Source organism: Artemia sp. Qi Xiang Cuo, chromosome 11, assembly GCF_049724085.1.
Source record: "Artemia sp. Qi Xiang Cuo chromosome 11, ASM4972408v1, whole genome shotgun sequence".
In the NCBI taxonomy this organism is placed as follows: Eukaryota; Metazoa; Arthropoda; class Branchiopoda; order Anostraca; family Artemiidae; genus Artemia; species Artemia sp. Qi Xiang Cuo.
Window position 1 is genome coordinate 56,547,373 of NC_142804.1, and position 23,734 is coordinate 56,571,106.

Consider the following 23,734-nt stretch of genomic DNA (forward strand, 5'->3'; position numbering starts at 1 on the left):
TAACAAATACTGTATGTGAACGATGGGCAAATTACATGTCTTACGGCCCTTACTCCCTGGACTATGGGCGTCATGTCGTCTCCTAAGGCATAGTTATTGGACCTTCCATTTACGCTGAATCAAATGACATTCTCAAAATTTCGATCAGACGTCTTTTGGGGAAAAATGGGCGTGGGAGGGGGGAGTTGTCCCCCAATCTTTTTATCACTTAAAAAGGGTACTAGATCGTTTAATTTTGGATCAAGTGAGCCTTCTTCTTATCTTCTAGGATTACTAGTTCAATACGATCAGCCTGGAAAAAAAAAGATAAACACGCTTTCGTGATCTTTCTTATGGTAAAAGAAAATGCAACATTATACATTTTTGTATATAGGAGCTTGAAACCTCTATATTAGGGTTCTCTAATATGCTGAATCTGATGGTACAACTTCTGTTAAGATTGCTTGACTTTTTGGGCAGTTCTGCTCTTTTTTGAAAATTGGGCAAATTTTCTCAGGCTCCTAGCTTTTTATGGGTATTATTAAACTTAATGATACTTATATATTTAGAATCAGCATTAAAATCCAATTTTGTTGATGTACCTCTTGTCATCTGAATATTGTTTGACAAACATTGATTACTGATTATGTGATAACAGAGGTGAGAGTTTTGAATTAGCCTTTGATCCGTATACAAGTGATGAACTGCTTAAAATAATAAAATCTCTGAAATCAAATTCTGCGGGAGTGGACGGCTTATCTCTTGAGCGTTTAAGGCAATGATGCATTATATTCTACCGTGTCTGCTTTTTATTATAAACCTGTGACTTGAAAAGGGCATTTTTCCTGATCAGCTAAAAGTTGCAAAAGTGATACCACTTCATAAAGGTGGCTCTAAAAAGAGAATTTAGAATTGGAGACCGATTTTGATCCTTCCATTGTTTTCGAAATTATTATAAAAAGTTGTTCATAAACGTCTACATAGTTTCCTACAGGCTAATGGCTTACTGAGTGAGACCCAATTCGGATTTCGCAAAGGGCACTCGACGACGAATGCTTTGCAACAATTATGGAATCAATTAACAGTGGTATGGACAGAGGTGAAACACCTTTGTCTATATTTATAAATATTCGCAAAGTATTCGATACAGTTGATTTTCAAACTCTGCTAAGTCGGATGGAGTCGTTAAATGTCCACGGAATGTGCTGAAAATAGTTTGACAGTTATTTCAAAGGCAAATCCCTCAAAGGAGTCTTGAGTGACGTGGGCTCAGTAGCATTCCCAGTGGCATATGGATTACCACAGGGATCAGTGCTATATCTGCTGCTTTATCTCATCTATGTTGATCTCATGCGTCTTTATTTGAAAGATATGTGTCTTATCTCGTTTGCTGATGATACCGTTTTAACTGTGTTTGCCTCCTGAGACCTGATGAGAAAAGCGAATCTCGCATTGCAAAGGCTGGAGATTTTCACTTTATTAAGTCTATTGTGTGTAAATGTTCGCAAGACATTTTAATGACGTTTTGTAGAGTTGGTACACCACTCGATGTGTCTGGCCACGTAACTTTGTGTGGCAATCTAGTTCAGCAAGTTGATCATCTCCGCTACCTTTCTTCTTATCTTGATTGCCATCTGGCATGCAAGTGTCACAATGACACAATTTAATCAAAAATTGCCCGTGGGGTTGGAATACTTCGACGTCTGCAGCACTTTCTCTCTCAAAGAATACTTTTAACTATATATTATTCGTTGGTTTATCCATATATCTCCTACGGTTGCCTCCTATGGAGCAGTAACTTCTTATGCAACTATAGAAGAGTGCAAGTTCTACAAAATAAAGCTGTTAGAACAATCGGTAGGTATGTCCAGGATATACATGACACATGTGCTTGTTTTAGGTCCCTGAAGCTCCTTAGTGTAGGTCAGATAAGAGATTACCAAGCTGCAATATTTGTGTTTCAGTGTAAGAATGGTTTAACCCCTGATGTTTTTAAGAATTTTTACGAAATTAATAGTGACCTGTATAATTATGGAACTAAGAAAAGTGATAATATAGTTGTTGATTTGCGTCGTGATACCAGGCCTTGATTTTCAATGAAACACCTGGGTCCGTCAGTATGGAATGAGCTACCATTGAGCATTAGAGCAGCGGGACACGTACCTCAATTTAAAGAGAATTGAAAAGATTATTTTTGGGGGGGATTTGTTAAATTTTGTTATGGCTGGTAGGTTGGGTGGAGGAGGAAGAGGAGCTAGAGAAGTAAGGGTGGGGTTGTATGGTATGAGTGGTTTGGTGCTCTGTTAAGGTTGTAGAAGTTAGGTGGGGGAGGGGAGAGGGAGTTGAGTATTGAAAAGTGATGGAGAACGGATTGGTTACTATTATTTTTCTTTTATATTTATTTATCTATTATTATTTTTAATTAAGTTATTTATTTAGTTATCTATTTTTTCATATATATAGGTTATAGTTTATATATTTTTGGTTTATTTATAATAGTTTTAATTAAATAGTTGAGGTTTAAGTAAATAGTTGAGTTAATAGGTAAGTAGTTACGTGGACTTTCGAGCGATCGCAAACTTTCATAGGTTTTCTCCAGTGCGAAAGTGTTGTTTAATTTATTTATTTGTTTGTGAATGTGGATTAAAAAACTTATACTTATACCTATACAATAACAGCAAATCAGTAGTTTACGAATTTTGCTAAATGGATGACGGTAGGCCCACCTTCGTCTATGATTTCTCCCTACTATAGAAGCTTTGTTTGTTTTTGTTGTTGTTTTTATTTTCGAGCCAACGAACAGTTCTTATTAAAAAAAAAAAAAAAAAAAAAAAAAAGAAGATCATTATTAAAAAGATCAAACGCATCAAAAAAGGGTCAACTTCAATGATCAAATGCCAAACGTTTAAGTCTCTTGAACCGAAGTTTATTTATATGGAGAATATTTACTTTTCCAGCAAAACACAGTTGCTCCTCCTGCTTAAATTTGCTTAATGATATCACATATCTCGCATACATAATGTCCCATTCAAGACATAGTCTACAGCCAGCAGTTATTTCCATACCCACATTGGGTACTCGTATATCGTTGCTTCTGCTGCTGTTAGTTCCATCATTAATCTCCAATAGTGTAAATGCACCACTTCATTTTTTTTTCCACTAATATCCTTTCAAATAAAAACTATTCTCCTTGAATCCAAGTCCCTGACTAATATGAATTGTAAGGAAAACTATTCATTATATTCAAATCCTAAACAATACTCAAGATACTCGGTCATCTTGATAAAGAGTGTAATGATCTGCAAAAGTAGAACTACCAGAAAAAAACCTGTTTGTACGGGGGCGTTCACAAAATAGTACTTCTTACTCTACTAATATATATATATATATATATATATATATATATATATATATATATATATATATATATATATATATATATATATATATATATATATATATATATATATATATATATATATATATATATATATATATATATATATATATATATATATATATATATATATATATATATATATATATATATATATATATATATATTTATATATATATATATATATATATATATATATATATATATATATATATATATATATATATATATATATATAGTATATAATTTATCTATTTTTGGTTTATTTATAATAGTTTTAATTAAATAGTTGAGGTTTATGTAAATAGTTGAGTTAATAGGTAAGTAGTTACGTGGAGTTTCGTGCGATCGCAAACCTTCATAGGTTTTCTCCAGCGTGAAAGTGTTGTTTAATTTATTTATTTGTTTATGAATGTGGATTAATAAACTTATGAACTTCTTTCATTGTATTCATCCCTATAATTCAACGGATTTTTGTATTTTATTTCAGTTGTTTCAATGAAGATACAAAACAAAGGCTTTTCTCAAATCTTGGGGAGGGGGGGGGGATTTCAATTTTTCAGTGGGAATACAAACAAGACTGTATATTTTTTAAAGTCTAAATGGGAATTACATCCTCGCCCCAATTAGCCCCGTTTCCGGTAAAAAAAAAATATGATTTGCCTCTACCCCAAGGCAAAAGGGCTTATAAAAACGAAGTTCATTGAACTTTCATTTACGAAATACTGAAATTGCGTTTCAATTAAATCTGTACTCGTTTTTGGCACCTACTTTCAGCCAGAGATAGAGAAGAGGTCAGATTATGCATAATTTCAAGGTCAGATTTCGCAATTCAACCCAGAGCTATGCCCAAGCCCGGGTCCAGGGGGATTATTGGGTTTGACCCCCCCCCCCCCCGAAATTTCTGCTCGACTCGCAAAAAATTAAAAACAATATATATAAACAAAATTTTGTGCGTTTTGTAAAGTTATTTTGTGCCCCCCCCCATTCTCAATAAATATCCTGTATACGGTCTCACCTGCGCCACATACATAGAATAAAATTTCTGTTATGGAAGAATTAAATGAAAGGCGCCGAATAGTGAGAATCGGGCCTCTACCGTTTTTCCCCTCAATGGTTTCAACCCTTCAGTTGTTGCGTCTATGTTAAGTGTAGTAAGACAGCCCCGAAACAGGAGCAAAATTAATATTATTTATAGCTTCCAGTCTATTTTAGTATTAGTACAGTAAATCTAAGGTTTAACCTCAAACAAATTGCAAAAATTTCGATTTTGGTACCATTCCAACCGGAAAAAATTCTCTACGACATATAAGAAATCAGCCAAAATCGGACGAGGTGAAATCGACCGTTTTTCGTCTTTTTAGTTCTGACGTCATTTTCGAGGGGTTTCAGGCTTCTTTCGAAATCACCATAAATTTCTTTTTGCGATAAACTTTTACTTTTAAAGCGAACCTGAAATAATAGTCACCATTCCTGAATCCGTGTCAGATGACAATTTTTTTTCACTAGGCATTTTTTTTCAAAACGCGCTTTTAAACTTTCGGTTACTATGGGGTGTGGTTCGCTCTTTACTAGGTTGTAGTTAATGCTGCAACCATGATCTCGTCTTCCATCTAAGCTAGAGTTCTTGCAATCCAAAGTTCCTTTTCGTCTTCATTGGCATGACCAAACCGCGGAAAAATGATGACAAGACATCAAGTCTAAATTCTCCCAAACATTCTGTCAATGCAAAAGATCAACAGTGAGACCATATCCCCATGGCTCCAAACCTCAAGAGAATCTATTGACTATATCTTATTCTGTTTCTGGATTTTCTGGTATTGTAACCTGGATTCCACTTCTTTGACTATCCTATAACTATGTAACAATTCTCCGAGTTCTCTTCCTTCGTTCCAATACTAAAAAAACCGCCTTTATGTTCACTATATCATTGTTTTTCCTACAATTGTATTGCAATAAAAACTAGCTATCATCCTTTTCAATTGGCCTACAACCTCTCTCTTTTAACTTTTGATATTTTTATAGTAGTTCTTTTCTTGTTTGCTGATGTTTTTGTTTTAAAATCTTCAGAATTAAAATCTAAGGCCCTTAACTAGAAATTAAAAGCCGAACCCTTCCTTTAAAAGATTTGACTAGCTTGTAGTTGTAATGTACAAAATTAAGTTTGTTTGCACCGTGGATTCACACTGCAACGATTAGCAGTAGCTGTAGCAGTAACGCTGTCCTGCATCACCGAAAATCCTTTCTGCTGCCTCACTTGTTGCTGGAAATGACCGAACTTTTTTTTGCCAAAGCTGCAATCCATGGCACAGAGGCAGTTCTAAAGGGGTGACAGAGGTGGCACTTGTCCCGGGCGCAAAATTTCATATAAATAATATAACGGTTATAAACATTTTGTAGTTTTAGAAATTCTATTTTATTGAAATAAAGTAGAGAGCGCAGTTAATAAATGAAAATAATTAATAGACTATTAATTAATTAATAAAACAAAAAGAAATTAAGTAATGATAATAAATAATAATAATTAAACTAAAATAATCAATAATAACGCTTAAATAGTTTAAATAAAAAATAATCGAAAAATAAATTATTAATTAATTAATAAATTGAGAATAATTTTGTTTGTAAATAAAAGTTTTGTTAAAATTTGGCCTGAAAATTTTGTGGGAGATAGGGGGGGGGGGTTAATCAATATTTTGCCCCATGTGAAAGAGAGGACAGAACCGCCACTGTCATGACAGCTAAGTCGAATATCTTCTCCGGAAGGCAGTGGTGTAATTGATTACATCAACCAGGACAGGAAGATAAAAATCTACTTGGCGCTGTATCACATTATCATTCACGTCCTGTTTTGTATCATCATTGCCCTGACGTATCAGCTGATCAAGCAGCTTCCTTCTCTTTGATATGTGATCAAGAAAAGATTTAGAATTGCCACTCTCTTGAGAAAATCCTGAAACCACATTCACAAGACTGGTGGGGTATCCAACAACAGCATCAGAGATTACAGCCCATCTTCATGGGACTTTTCATCCTCGTACGATTAAATTCGTGCAAAATTAGCATGCTTGCCACAAACAAAATCAGCCAGTTAGCGTGAGCGCGCATAAGGGGGGGGAGGGGCGCCACCCTCCTGGCTGAATGATGCTGCCTTATTTTTTATATTTTTGTTTTGAGATTTCTATTATATAGCATTAAAAGTGCCAATTAGACCAGGTAAGCCCCCCCCCCTGGAATTCAGCTTATGGGCGCTCATGCAAATTAGTCTTTATACTTTTAAGGTGTAATGTGTTTGTTTAGAAAATAATGAGGACTGGATTTGGGCTACAATTGGTTACCTAAAAGTTTTTGAGCAACATCAAGGCCCAGTCACAGGGTACTTGTCCTTTTTGAGTTCCTATTATTTTTTTATGTTCAGTCTTAAAATCGAGCCAAAGACAAAAAGAGAGCTTACTGTTCTATACTTCTCTGTTAAATTACGTGTTTTAATTAAACCGGTTTATTTTTGTGACGCATCATGCCAAAGGGAAAAAGGGAGATTACTGTCCTATACTTCCGTGTTAAACTGTGTGGTTTAATTAGCTAACTTATTTTTGTGACGTATTTTTTCCAATCAGTGCCGTTCTTCATTAATCCTGGAAATATTCCCACCATTTTAAAAGCGGTAAACTAGTTAGTATCGTCAAAAAGCGACGTAGGATAGGATTCTGGCATGTTCCGGAAGCCAAATAAACCAGAGCTGGCAAAAGCTAGCGACTTTCAGAAATTGATAATATTGGGGGAAAGCTTAGTCTGACTTGCACCTACGTCTTAGACGGGGATACTTTGCTTCATAAGATTCCCTGGGCGAAAAAATAAACATATTCAGAGATATTATACTGATACTGGAACTACGTTTTGGCCAAATATCCAGACGTCATTATTGTCTTTTATGGCTACGACATCGCTTCTTCGACCAAAAAATGACTCATCTCAAGCAAAACCCTGTCACTGGACGGGAAGAACTGTTTAGCCCAGAAATGAGACTGACCACCGAAAAAGAGGAATTTCTTTCGTTCAGAAAGAATAAAGCCCGTTTCGTCAATGTACTTTCTGATTAGCTACGAGGCAAAGGTCTGAAAACATCCAAGCTAAGGCTCATACTGACTTGCTTATTGTGCTTGCAGCGGCTGAGTGTTCGAAGACTTGGGATACTGTAGCTGCCGGTGACGATACCGACTTCTTGGTGTTGTTACTTTATCATTGTAGCCGTGAGCAGCACTGCACAGTGAGTCTAAGGTGCAACTTGGGAAATCGAAGCCATTTTTGTTAAGAAGATTTAGACTGAAACCAGCAAACTGCTTAATTTTTTCTGGCGTAATTCTTGGCTGCGACACAACTTCCTGTCTCGATGGACTTGGCAAAGGGATTGCGCTTAGATGGCTGAGAGACAACGGACAGCTTAGGAACAATGCTTCGTCGTTTTCTTGAATTGATGCTTCGAAAAAAGAGACTAAAGCAGCAGGAGAGGCTGTAACTTCTATATTTTATGGTGGAAAATCTACTGACAATCTTTATAGTTTCCGATACAAATTCTTTAAGTAGTAAGTAGCAACCTCTAAAACTGTCGTCAATCCCAAAGTTCTGCCACTTACTTCAGCAGCAGCAAAATTTCATTGTTACCATACCTACCTCCAAGTAAAAGATTGGATCAGGCTTCCTGAAAATTAAGGATGGAAGCTCCAGAATGGCAGGCTGTACCCTATCCTTATGGATCTTCCAGCGGCACCAGAGAAAATTCTCACCGTCGTGAAGTTTGGTTGCAAGGGATCCTGTGATAGTAACCGGTGCGGCTGTCATCGAAATGGCATCGCATGCAGCATCGGTAGCACTGATCTTTCTCCCGTTTTTGTTTTCTTTTTTTCAACAGGCCTAGCGGGCTACCAGAACATCATAGAGAGATGCTTAATGGCGCATTCAAAAGCTATTTCACATATATTCGTGCTTTTTATAAATTCCACAATCTGAAAGTGCCATATGGCTCTAAAATGGCATTTTTTGTGTCATTTCTCAAGGGGTGGCACTAGCAAGCTACTAGAACATCGTAGACAGATCTTTCATAGCTCATATAAAAGACATTGCTCATATCTCCATCCTTCATATAAATTCAACCATCAGCAAGTTCCAAATGGCACTAAAAATGGCACTTTTGATGCCGTGTCTCAAGTGGAAAAGCTGGGGTAACTGGGCTAGCAGAACTTATAAGAGTGATGTTTAATGACTGATTTGAAAGCTATTGCTCATATATACGTGCTTTTTTTTTTACCAATTTTACCATTTGTAACTGCGACATAGACTGAAACAACACTTTTGATGCCACTTCTTAACGGGAAAAGCTCTGAAGTGCAAAACAAGTGCTATTGTAATAGTTATGTTACAGAACCCTTAACTGGAGGTTTACAAGAACCCCTCCCGTACATTCCCCTCCCATCCTCCTTAGTAAGTTTTATAAATTGTATGCTCATGAGCAAGCTACTGAAACATTAGCAGGCTACCACACCTTCGTAGATAGATGTTTAATGGCTCAATTAAAAGCTATTGCTTATATTTACGAGGTTTAAAAAAAAATTCTTCCATCTATTAGATTTCACAGATTTCAATATTAACTAGTTTCTGGGGAGAATTTGCAATCAACTCTTTGTCATGGTTGAAGCATTAGCTGCAACCTAGTAAAGAGCGAACCACTGCCCACAGTAACTAAAAGTAAAAAAAATGTCAATATGGTCTTTTTTCTTCTTCTTTTTTTCCGGCCTAGCGGGTTACTAGAACATCATAAGGAAATGCTTAAGAGCTCATTCAAAAGCTATTTCTCATATGTACGTGTGATGATGACGGTCAGTAGTATGATGACGGTCACTGTATATGTGACCGAAATATCTGGTATTTTTGTGAATTTCTATCACTGTTATCATCATCACTATCTATTAAAAGGATTTTATCCCTATTTGAACTTTTATTTATTTTTTATGCCGTTTCTCGAGGGGTGGGGCTAGCTGGTTACCAGAACATCTTAGATAGATTTTGATAGCTCATATAAAAATTATTGCTCATATCGACGTTCTTTATATAAATACCACCATTTGCAAGTTTCAAATGGCACTAAAAACGGCACTTTTGGTGCAACTTCTTAAGTGGAAAATCTTGTAAGCATAAAACGGTATTGTTATTATTATTATGGCCCAAAACCCTTAACTGGAGGTTTGCAAGAACACATTTCGCAAGTTCCTCCTCCGGACCCTCTTAATAAGCTACGTAATTAAAGTACTACAAACACCATTCTGTTAGTACAGCGTTGGACTTCAAAATAAATTATCATGAATTTGATTTCAGCTTGGATTTTTTTTTTCAATCATGGTTTGTCCCTTGTTATGATTACTGTTCAGATAATCCACTATTTTTGCAAGTGTGAAGCACTCATTTTTTAAAGCATATCCCAGGAAGGCTCATTTTAAACCTATTACTCATATCTACGTGTTTTTTTTAGTCAATTTTACCATCCAAAAGAGCCATATAGCACTAAAACTGCACTTTTGATACCACTTCTTAAGTGGAAGTTTGGAAGCATAAAACGGTATCATTGCAATAATTACGGTCCAAAGCCCTTAACTGGAGGTTTATAAGAACCCCTCACATATATTCCCCCCAGACCCTCTTAGTAAGTTTCACAAATCGCCTACTAATCTTAAAAGCAAAAGATTATTGCCAAAACAAATTAACTAAAACTAAAAACTTTTCAACTAAAAATGTACCAAAAATTAAGCTTGAATGATCCAGTTTTGAATTGAACCTTCAAACTTCACTCTGTGATGAAGCCAGTGTGCTAGTTCTAATGAAGGTAATTGAGGGGAAGGAACGTCCTTGCCCCCTTAGTTTTTGTTCTTCCCTAGGTTTTGACAAACACCATTTTTTGGTTATTTCATTGGAAAAGGCGTTTTTTTTTCATCTAAAAAAATGGGGGAAAGAGCCAAAAGTGCTCTTCGTTGGAATGTGCTATCAAGTCAAATTTATAAAAAGCGATTAGGTATAAATAAAAGATTTGAAATAACCTCTTAAACTGCTCTCTTTTGTTACAGTAGCCTTCTAGTTTCTGCTAGTCAGTAGGTGATTTATAAAGCCCTGTCTTCATTATGGTTTTTTCAGGCGAAGTCGGCCGAGTAAAAATAGCTTTTTGCTCATCGAAAAACAAACGTTCCTGAAAAACATATATTGTTTTGTGAAGTAGGGGTAATGAACTTTAGGTTATAGACTGAAAGTTTTTCGTAGCTGTCAGTAGTAAGCGCCCAATTACCGCGACGAGTGATTGCGTAATATGCCTTACCAGGGCCATTTACCTATTACTATGAACTCTACATGGGTTGGCAGACAGGTTTTCTATTATGACATTCATTTTTTGTGTGTCAGTCGATTAGAGAAAGCTTGGTGGTTAGTCCATGTAATAACTTGATTGGTCGGTTTTTTAAAAAACTTGCTAAGCTATAATGTACTCAATTATAAAACCCGATATAATGTCCATACACTGCATCCCAATTTTCATTATGTTTTAAGACATTGTTTATAGTACACCATATATATTGTTAACTTTGAAAAAAATGCATTCATCAATTTTTAATGTGAGTACACATTTCATTATTTTATTTCCCAAAAAAAAAATTAAAGAAAAATATTTTGGTAGTAAATTCAAAATTCCAGAGGGGCTTAGCCCCCCTTCCATCCAACAGAAAAAAAAATTATTAATATGATGACTATATTCGATAGAAACGGCAAATCACGCTTTTTTCCATTATGTAAATAAAATCTCTCTCCTCCATGGGTATGTTTACAAGTTTTAAATGTTTTGGAAAACAGTTCTTTATCATTCGGAAACAAGCTTTTTCCAAACATGCGGTATTTTTCTGGTTTGAATGAAAAGCTTGCGTGTTACAAAGAGTGGGAGAGTTTTGGGGGGGGGTTAAATGTCACAGGCTCTTGCTATAAACGGGATTTGTCTAATTCCGATGTCACGGCAGATGACTTTGGGAAAAAATTAGCGTGGGAGAGGGCCTAGTTGCCCTCCATTTTTTTTGGTTACTTAAAAGGGACATTAGAACTTTTAATTTCCGTTCGAATGAGCCTCCAGATAGGAGCTTTTAACTTCTATAGTAGGGTTCTCTGATGATGTGATTTTCATTAAAGTTCTATGAGTTTTAGAGGGTGTTTCCCCCTTTTTTGAAAACAAGGCGAATTTTTCTCAGGCGCGTAACTTTTGACCGGTATAGCTAAACTTGATGAAACTGATATATTTGAAATCATCATCATAAGGATTCGCTCTTTACGCTAAAGTTTTTTATTGTTTAAAAAAAATAAAGTTGTGAGACAGGGTCAAACTTTAGCGTAAAGAGTGAGGTGTTGAGGAGGGGACAGTCCCTTTTATATAAGGAATAATTTCTTTTCGTTTTAAGTTTTAATGTCGCTCCTTACTTTCAGTTTTAAAAAAATTGTTTCTTTTATTTAATTTCTGATCTTTTTTAAGTTAATTCAGCTTTTATTTGCATAAAAATTTTACTTTTCTTTTGCTAAATGGATCTCTTTACAAATTAACTTACGTAACTAACTTCTATATTCGTGTATTTTTCTTCTGGCAAAAAATACAAAGTTGCAGATTTTTGCAGATATGAGCTTGAAACCTATGTAATAGAGTTTTCTGATACGCTGAATCTGACGGTGTGATTTTCATTAAAATTCATTCACTTGTAGGGGGTGTTTTCCCCCTCCCCTCTTAAAAAAAAAATCGGGTAAATTTTTCTCAGGCTCGTAGCCTTTGATGAGTAATACTAGACTTAATAAAATTTATATATTTAGAATCAGCATTATAAACACATTCTTTTGATACATTTATTAACATCAAAATTCCGTTTTTAAAACTTTGGATTACTATTGAGCCGTGTCGCTTGTTTTTTTTATTGTTTTTTTTTCTATTAAGTATATTTTTTTGATTGTATGAGGGGGAGGGTTACACTCGTATTCAAAAAAAAACACAATAAATTAAAAGTCTAAAAAAAAAAATTTGATTCACAACCCCCTGAATCACAAAGGCCGTTTTAATTAGAATAGATAGCTCTTTTGAAAGTACTAAAAAAACATTCTAGCGTAAAGAGGGAGGTATTAACTTGGGGGAGAACCCCCTCACATGCATTATAGTGTATGTTCATTTTCATTTTGAGTTATGAAATTAACAATAGAAGCACCCTAATGAACAATAAACAAGAGGAGGAGGAGGAGGGTAGAACTTAACCTCAACCCTTTATCCGACAACATGTACAAATGGAAGTTGTTTTTTTCATTAGCAATTTTGTCTTTTTTTAAAGGAAGAGGATAAGTGCAATAACCCCCCTTCTGTAAAGCAAACGAGATGGTGCATTAATGCAAGCCTCAAGACCATCTATTATCAAATATGCTTGTAGAATTACACGCGATCTCAACCAGTCAACGAACACATCACATATTGGACCAGAGTATTCCCACGCTAATGTCAAAATTAATCATGCTTGATAGACATTGAAAAGAGAATTGAATGCTTTTCGTACTGTCACTGCCCAGCACAATCAAGATTGCTAGGTTGACAATCTTCATGTTTTTCCAATGAGTTCAGATGTAGAAGCCCAGTCAGAATTTGTAAGTATATACATAATTTTTTCTTTCCCTATTTTCAAAAATAATGTAAATTTTTTCATATACATAACTTTTGATGAGTAAAACTTCAATTTGTTTCTAAACTATTCTATAATAATAATCCTATTTCATTTTCTTTCATTAACCAAATTAGCAGTATATAATGGAATGCTTATAACACTGAAATAGTTTATTATGCATTTCTAAAAAAAACCTTACCTTGTAACTTCTCTTCTAACCTAGACGTTTTTCTAATGCAATAATCCAATATTCCTTTAAACAAACTAACTATATGAAAACATACAATTCGCTATTTCACAGTTGACTATCAGTATTAAACTGGGTATGTTTTGCAGTAAGCTTTTGCGCACATCCGGCGCTTATCAAAATCTCCCATCGCTACATCTGAATTTTAATCCGCTCGATAGCTATAATTTGAATTTTAAGTATGCTTCTTGTGACAGGATGTGTATTTCCGATAAGATATATTAACACATAGGAAGAAGGTTTTTAATAATCTCCAATTATGTCTTCACAGTGTTGTCAAGAAACATTATTTGGGGCGAACTCAGTTCAAGCAATTATTTCATTGAAACACTTAGGGACATTTTAAAAGGTGTTTTCGAGAAAGAATTTGAGGCTGTTCTATTTGAACAGTGTTGTGAAGTCCGATATCCCAACTCGAAATGGCTTCGAGCCTCCTACCCTGAAGGATGCCCCAGGTTCCCCAAGGGCTCTTACAGGGGGGGCTCTAAAAGGAACCGTCCGACATTTTAATTTTACTTTAATTATTAATTTGGATGGGAGTAAAGAAGTTCTTCTCTCTCTCTTACAATAATTAATTTAGTCCAAGTAGACTACATCCACAACTTCAACAAAAACAATGGCCAAAAGCCAGAGTAAAATTCGTATTGTTGAGAGAGTTATATAATCAACAGCTAACGTATGGGATTAGTATCCATTATCCGAAGCTGAGGAGCAAGTGTTCATACAGCATACCGCGTCAGCCGAACGATGGTCGAATTTCATTGAGAGTTATATTGAAGAGGGTCAAGCCCTGGAATTGGACCCATATTTTGCATTTTTATTCTAAAAATTTTTGGAATAAAACCATTAGTTTTTTTTTATCATTCTCTTGTTCTAACTTACCCTTCTAAGAATAAGACTACATTTTCCTGACTAAAACAATATATATTTTTTTTTAACATGTTCAGTTGTCATAATGAAAGACATGTGGCAATGTAACTTTTTTTTTCTTCTTCTTTTAATTGTTCAGGTGGTGTGACAATGACTATGAGAAATTGACATAGTTTATTAACTTTATAAAAATAATGGTTATTTTACATAAAAAATAAAACTTTTTTTCTATAGATTAATGATATAGAACCACCACCGACACCATTGAGTGATGAATCAGGTGCATTTAGAGGATCAATTTTGTCTCCGCCAGCGGAGTACAATGATGAAGCTACACTAGTTGTTGAGAATGTGAAGTGGAATTGGGGGTTCCTTAATGATTTTTGTGGGGCCATGGCTAGCAAAGAACCCTTAAGCTTTGATATCGACATGCTTGAGGATCCGCAGTGGACAGATAGTTTTATGCGTGAACATTTAGGAGATGCTACTAGTGCATCTGAAGCGGGTCCTCATAATGAAATTCCATCACAAGACAATACATGCTGGCTCAACCAGTTGTCCCCAAACACCCTATATGTTCTAGGGGACCTCATACCACATCCATCCAATATGATTGACCTGACTGGGTTTGGTGGTGTCATTGACAATTCCTTGTCACCCTCTTCCACCATTCCGCTTTATGTTCTAGACATTAGTATCGATACAAAAGCAACAGAATCCCCTCTTCCGGATTTTTTTCTGTCCAACTCTGCATTGCACCACACATTGGTCTACAGCGCCAAATTCGGCGACCCCTTCAACTCTCTAGTGTCAGGGGATATAATAACAGATCCCCTGGCCATTACACATTCATATACTGATAAGATTCGAGCCATTCTTGAACAACAAATGGAGGTGTGGGGATTGGGGGTCAGTTTAAAAGCATCAATAGCACTAAAAATATTTTTTTAAATGAAAGTGCAGGTGAGATGTATTTGACATACCTGCGCACAGAGATGTTGGCAATAAACCCGCATTTATCAAATTATGGGGAGTTTTTTCTAAATTGGGCTAAAAGTATTCAAAGTAAGTGGGAAAATTATAACGAGGGGGTTAGTGGATCTGTGGTTTTATTTATTGAAAGTTTAAATGTTAATATTTGTAGGTTTAAAAAGGATTTTATTGTAAGAGGGGGAGCGGGGAATATTGAATTAATAAGGGTTTTTGACCGTAAACTTTTGTAAGAAAATTATGGAAAATACAATTCGTCGGTTCATAGGTGAAACTTAAGTCCAGGTAAGGATTGAAAAATAAACTATTTCTCTAGAATCTGAGCTAATAAAGCTTTTTGACCATAAACTCTAGTTTCCTATAAGAAAATTATGGAAAATACAATTCTGTCGTTCAAATGTGAAACTTAGTTCCATTCTCTGGTTCAAATGTGGAAAAACCAGTGTGGGTGAGTTGAAATAAAAAAAATTTAACAAGAAATGACTGAAAAGTGTTTTGGGGGAGATGGCTTGATTGGCAGAAGGATGTACTAGCGAAGTTATAGTGGAGGGCGATAAAGTCTTCAAAGTCAAGGCTATAAGAAAAAAAAAGTTCTGGATATTTTTATAAGTTTGTAGTTTACGCACTAATATCATATCAGTAACGATTCTATTTGAACTTTCTCCAAGTTGATCAATCAAATGTGAAACTTAGGTCCATTCTACGGTTCAAATGTAGAAAAACCCGTGTGAGTGAGTTGAAATAAAGTTTTTTTTAACAAGAAATGACTGAAAAGTGTTTTGGAGGAGATGGCTTGATTGACAGAAGGATGTATTAGCGAAGTTAAAGAGGAGGGCGACAATGTCTTCAAAGTCAATGCTATAAGAAAAAAAAAGTTCGGAATATTTTTGCCGGTTTGCGGCTTACGCACTAATATCAATAACAGTAATGATTCTTTTCGTACTTTCTCCAAGTTGATCAAATTGGTCTCTAAACGGTTCATGATAAAAAAATAGTTTGGGACAAGAAAAAAAACACTAAAATAATGTCATGAAATCATTCGTTATACCCCTCGTTATAATTTTCCCACTTACTTTGAATACTATTAGCCCAATTTAGAAAAACCTCCCCATAATTTGATAAATGCGGGTGTATTGCCAACATCTCTGTGTGCAAGTATTTCGAATACCTCTCAACCGCACTTTCATTTAAAAAAAATATTTTTAGTGCTATTGATGCTTTTAAACTGACCCCCACTCCCCACATCCCCATTTGTTGTTCAAGAATGGCTCGAATCTTATCAGTATATGAATGTGTAATGGCCAGGGGATCTGTTAAAAAAAAATCCGGAAGAGGGGATACTGTTGCTGTTGTATTACTACTACTATCTATATCATTAAGTGGAATGGTGGAGGGTGACAGGGAATTGTCAATAACACCACCACTCCCAGTCTGTTCAATCACATTGGGGGGATATGGCATGAGGTCCCCTAGTACATATTCCAAGGTGTTCGGGGACAATTGGTCGAGCCAGCCTGTATTGTCTTGTGATGGAATTTCATTATGAGGACCCGCTTCAGATGCACTAGTAGCATCTCCTAAATGTTCACGCATAAAACTATCTGTCCACTCCGGATCCTCAAGCATGTCAATATCACAGCTTAAGGCCTCTAGACTAGCCATTTTCCAAAAAAAGTCATTAAGGAACCCCCTTTGCCACTCCAAATCCTCTAGAACTAGTGTAGCTTCATCACTGAACTCCGCTGGTGGTGACAAAATTGGTCCTGTAAATACACTTGGTTCATCACTCAATGGTGTCGGTGGTGGTGCTATATCATTAATCTATAGAAAAAAGAAGTTTTATTTTTTATGTAAAATAACCATTATTTTTATAAAGTTAATAAGCTATGTCAATTTCTCATAGTCATTGTCCCACCACCTGAACAATTAAAAGAAGAAGAAAAAAAAAGTTACATTGCCACATGTCTTTCATTATGACAACTGAACCTGTTAAAAAAAATATATATTGTTTTAGTCAAGAAAATGTAGTCTTATTCTTAGAAGGGTAAGTTAGAACAAGAGAATGATAAAAAAACTAGTGGTTTTATTCCAAAAATTTTCAGAATAAAAACGCAAAATATGGGTCCAATTCTAGTGCTTGACCCTCTTCAATATAACTCTCAATGAAATTCGACCATCGTTCAACTGACGCAGTATGCTGTATGAACACTTGCTCCTCAGCTTCGGTTAATGGACCCGAATCCCATATGTCTGCGGTTGGTGATGTTACTCTCTCAACACTCCAAATTTTCCTATGGCTTTTGCTAACGGATTTGGTTGAAGTTGTGGACATAGTTGACCTGGACTAAATAAATCATTGTAAGAGAGAGAAGAACTTTTTTTTCTCCATCCATATCGACAATTAAAGTGCAATTAAAATGTTGGATTGTCCTTTTTAGAGCCCCCCTCCCCCCCTGGGAGGACCCTTGGGAAGCGGGAGCTTCCTTTAATGTAGGAGGATCGATACCCTATTAAGTTGTGATATCGGACTTTACAGCACTGTTCAAATAGAACAGGCCCAAAGACTTTCTCGAAACAAGGTTTAAAATGTCCCTAAGTGTTTCAATAAAAAAAATGATTGAAATGAGTTCGCCCTAAATAATGTTTCTTGACAACACTGTGAAGACATAATTGGAGATTATTAAAAACCTTCTGCCTAAGTGTTAATATATCTTATCGGAAATACACATCCTGTCACAAGAACCATACTTAAAATTCAAATTATATCTATCGAGCGGATTAAAATTCAGATGTAGCGATGGGAGATTTTGATAAGCACCGGATGTGCGCAAAAGCTTACTGCAAAACATACCCAGTTTAATAATGGTTGTCAACTGTGAAATAGCGAATTGTATGTTTTCATATAGTTAGTTTGTTTAAAGGAATATTGGATTATTGCATTAGAAAAACGTCTAGGTTAGAAGAGAAGTTACAAGGTAAGGTTTTTTTTTTTTTTTTAGAAATGCATGATAAGCTATTTCAGTGTTATAAGCATTCCATTATATACTGCTAATTTGGTTAATGAAAGAAAATGAAATAGGATGTTATTATAGAATAGCTTAGAAACAAATTTAAGTTTTACTCATAAAAATCTATGCATCTGAGAAAATTTACCTTATTTTTGAAAATAGAGATAGAAGAAATTATACATATGATTAAAAATTCCAACAGAACTTCTACATCTGAACTCTTTTCCAAAACATGAAGGGGCTCAAGCTCACGATCTTGAGTAGGCTGAGCTGAGGCATTATGAGAAGCAGTCCATTCTCTTTTCAACTTCCTTCCAGCTAGCATAGAGCTAACACTGGCATGATAGGGCTCTGGCACTATAAGTTGGGTGATCGATGGTTGGTTCAGATCGTGTGTAATTCTACCAGAATATTTGATAATTGATGGCCTTGCGGCTTGAATTAATGCAGCTTCGCTCCTTCTCGTTTTCTTTTCAAAAGGGGGTTATTGCACGTATCCTATTCCTTTAAAAAAAAAGGCAAAATTTAGCATGAAAAAAACAACCCCTTTTTCTATTTTGTCGGATAAATGCTTAAGAGGTCAAGTTCTATCGTCCTCTTCCTCTTGTTTATTGCTCATTAGGGTGCTTCTATTGTTAATTTCATGCCTCAAAATGAAAATGGACATACATGATAGTGGGTATGAGGGAGTTCCCCCCCCCCCAAGTTGATACCTCGCTCATTACGCTACAATTTTTTTTAGTAATTTCAAAAGAGCCATCTATTCTAATTAAAATAGCCTTTGTGGTTCCTGGGGTTTTGAATAAAATTTTTTTTTTTTAGACTTCTAACTGAAAGAGTGTGGTATTGACTAAGGGGGGAACCTTCCCCCTAATATACGTAATAACATATACGTAATAGAAAAAACAAAACAATAAAAAAAAACAAGCGACACCGCTCAATAGTAATCAAAAATTTTAAAAACGGAATTTTGATGTTAATAAATGTATCCAAAGAATGTGTTTATAATGCTGATTCTAAATATATAAATTTTATTAAGTTTAGTATCACTCATCAAAGGGTACGAGTCTGAGGAAAATTTACCCGATTTTTTTTTTTTAAAGAGGGGGGGGGGAAAACCCCCTACAAGTGAATGAATTTTAATGAAAATAACACCGTCAGATTCAGCATATCAGAAAACTCTATTGCATTGCTTTCAAGCTCATATCTGCAAAAATCTGCAACTTTGTATTTTTTGCCAGAAGAAAAATACACGAATATAGAAGTTAGTTACGTAAGTCAATTTGTAAAGAGATCCATTTAGCAAAAGAAAAGTAAAATTTTTATGCAAATAAAAGCTGCATTAACTAAAAAACGATCAGAAATTAAATAAAAAAACAAGTTTTTTAAAACTGAAAGTAAGGAGCGACATTAAAACTTAAAACGAACAGAAATTATTCCCTATATGAAAGGGACTTTCCCCTCCTCAATGCCTTGCTCTTTACGCTATAGTTTGACCCTGTCTCACAACTTAATTTTTTTTAAAACAATAAAAAACATTAGCGTAAAGGGCGAATCATTATGAAGATGATTTCAAATATATTAGTTTCATCAAGTTTAGCTATTCCGGTCAAAAGTTACGCGCCTGAGAAAAATTCGCCCTGTTTTCAAAAAAGGGGGAAAAATCCTCTAAAACTCATAAAACTTTAATGAAAATCACATCATCAGAGAACCCTACGATAGAAGTTAAAAGCCCCTATCTTGAGGCTTATTCTAACAGAAATTACAAGTTCTAATGTCCCTTTTAAGTAACCAAAAAAAAAATTGAGGGCAAAAAGGCCCCCTCCCCCGCTAATGTTTTCCCCAAGTCATCCGCCGTGACATCGGACTTAGAAAAACTCCGTTTATAGCACGAGCCTGTGACATTTACCCCCCCCCCCCAAAACACTCCCACGCTTTGTAACACGCAAGCTTTTCATTCAAACCAGAAAAATACAGCACTTTAGGAAAAAGCTTGTTTCCGAATGATAAAGAACTGTTTTTCAAAACATTTAAAACTTGTAAACATACCCATGGAGGAGAGAGATTTTATTTAAATAATGGAAAAAAGCGTGCTTTGCCGTTTCTATCGAATATACTCGTCATATTCTTAATATTTTGTACTGTTGGTGGGGAGGGGGGCTAAGTCCCTCTGAAATTTGAATTTACTAGTAAAACGTTTTTCTTTAATTTTTTTTTTTAGAAATAAAAGAATGAAAAGTGTACTCACATTGAAAATTGACGAATCCATTGTTTTCAAAAGTTAATAATATATATGGTGTACTATAAACAATGTTTTAAAATATAATGAAAATTGGGATGCAGTGTATGGACATTAAATCGGGTTTTTTAATTGAGTACATTATAGCTTGGCAAGTTTTTAAAAAAACCGACCAATCAAGTTATTATATGGACTAACCACCAAGCTTTCTCTAATCGACTGACACACAAAAAATGAATGTCATAATAGAAAACCTGTCTGCCAACCCATGTAGAGTTCATAGTAATAGGTAAATGGCCCTGGTAAGGCATATTACGCAATCACTCGTCGCGGTAATTGGGCGCTTACTACTGCTGTCAAGGTTGTTTGCAGTATTTTCTAGAGATGTCTTGTTTCCCCTGGATCAGTGATAATTAGAACTTATATTAAAAATAAGTTTTCAACTGAAACTAAGGAGTGACATTAAAACTTAAAATGAACATACATAATTCCGTATAAATAAAAAGATCATGGCAGCGCTGTTTCTACATTAAATTTTAATCAAAAACAAATCAAGATTAATTTAAAAAGACAAAGTTTTTCCGAGGGAAGTAAAGAGCGAAGTTGAAACTTAAAACGGACAAAAAATTATTACTTCATAGCCTATCTAATATATCTTAATAAAACTAGTACAAATAAACAATCTAATTATGTTTCCCCGTGCTTTTAGGATTATAGAAAACTAGTGCTTTACTGAAAACACAAAATAATATAGGGATTTTGGTACAGTAAAAGCAAACAACAAAAGTACGAAGAACAATAGGGAAATCTTTTTGCAAGACAGTGGAGATAATTTGAATGAATATTTTGGCCCTATGTCCAAGGGCTGTCCTCAGCAAGACAAAAATATATGAAAGAAAAAAGACTCACAGCCACATGCGACCAATAAAACCAAAAAGTAAAAATTTTTCAAAGCAGTCCTAGCATCCTTACTTCAGCGAAGTTCAACCAGGACTGATAAAAAGTAAGGTAAAACAAGGCGATTCAACGAGATGAAAGAAAAATAATTTAAAAACACGCTCTTTTTGCTAATCCAGCCTTTTTGGCAGCTAACCTCAAAGGTCTTTTTGTGACCGGTTCTGTGTTAATTGTCTATTGGTTTTTTACAATATTTTGTAAGATAATTTTTAATTAAATTTGTGTATAGAGCATTTAGTGTATATTCCCCCAAGTCCCTATTTAAGGAGATATTATTATTAATCTTAAGTCTGATTTCAATTGCTTCTCGCACTAACTGTTTTATGCCTTGGTCATTACTAATAAGGACAGATTATCAAAAAGTATATTGTGGCTAGAATTTTCAAAAATATGGCCGCCTAATGCAGAATCAGATGAAACAGCTGAAATATTAGAATTTAGAGCTTTGACTATATCATCTTTATGCTGTTGTATGCGCTTTTCTAAATTCTGGTGTGTTCTACCTATATAATATTTGCCACAATCGCATGGTAAAAGCAAACCAATTAAGGAAAGTTCTTACAGAATAAAAATATTATCAGTCCCTTTTAAGATAAAGCAACAATCCATTTTAGGATTGTTGCTTTATTTTTTTTACGTTTCATTTGGTATTATAAAATTTCCCCCGGACGATTCTCCAGGTGTAAAATTCTCCAGGTGTAAAATTGAGTCGGCAACGATAAAGTAAGACAAATAAAAATAATTTTGTATAGGAATTCTGGCAAATTGCCCAAGTCTAAAATTTCCACAGGTAAGTTCACCCCCCCCACGGAGATTTCCCTCTCCACGGAAAATTCTCTCCGTTGAGTCTTCATAACAGAATAATCACCCCCCCCCCTCCGATACTATCTATATGCTTCCCAATAACAAATTCTATACGTAAACAATGGGCAAAATTCATAACTTACAGACCTTTCCCCAGGGACTGTGTGGGGGGGGGAAGGGTCCTTTTAGCCACTATGGCATAGTTTATTACCATTTGAAGCTAAACATATTACCATTTTGACTCTAACGTGTGATTAATTTTAGAAAAAGTTTTTCTGAGGGAAGTAAAGAGCGAAGTTGAAATTTAAAACGAACAAATATTATTACCTCATAGCCTATCTAATATATATCAATAAAACTAGTACAAATAAACAATCTAATTATGTTTCCCCGTGCTTTTAGGATTATAGAAAACTAGCGCTTTACTGAAAACACAAAATAATATAGGAGTTTTGGTACAGTAAAAGCAAACCAATCGAGGACACTTTTTAAAGAATAAAAATATTATCAATTCCTTTTAAGATAAAGCAACAATCTATTTAAAGATTGTTGCTTTATTTATTTATTTTTTTACGTTTAATTTGGTGTCACTTATGCACAATGGCTCAGTTCAATGACTGGCTCTCGTTTTGGTTCTGAAAAGGAAATGCCATGATTAGTTTGTACACAAGTTTGAAGTAAAGCTCTTGATAGTATTAGGACTATAGACTAGCTTTAGAATTTGTATCATAGCTTGGAATTCACTGTTGTATAGAGAGAAATAATCGGATTTCCAGAGTTCATATTATGTCTTATTTGATCTTCATTTCAAGTAATACTAAAGCATATTTCTTACAATTTAAGACTCTATTACTCACTATTGGTATTACAGCTGGCGAGATCAAAATGCTACCTGATAAACCAAATCCAATATTTCTGTAGGCTGTTGAATTACTTCGCAGTTATTAAGAAAATACTTAATTTTACGCTTATGTTTCTAAGATAATTTTAATTGTATACTGAAAGTTACTGATGCCACAACCGGTGTAAGAATATGAAAAGCATTATAGATTTGTTTATTGTTGTCAGGCTACATACTCACTTTTGGCTCCCAAATCAATATTTCTGTCTTTTATACTTGACTTTTATGACTTTTTTCACTAAAGTGCTAGTTTTCTATAATCCTAAAAGCACAGGGAAACATAATTAGTTGGTTTATTTGTACTAATTTTATTGATAAATATTAGATAGGCTATGAAGTGATAATTTTTGTCTGTTTTAAGTTTCAACTTCGCTCTTTACTTACCTCGGAAAAACTTTGCTTTTTAAAAATTAATTTCGATGAGAACTGATACAGCTTTAGTTTTCGATATCTTAAAATAAATAACTGAAAAAAAAGTGTTAAAAATAGCATAAACACAGATAGATCGGCAGCACGCCGCCAATAATTTTTTGGTAGCGTGTCGCAAAAAATTTTCTTGAAGTGCCGGTGGGGTGCCACTGGCGTGCATCTGCCGCCGCTGATGCAATTATGTTCGGCGTGACTTCGAGGATTAG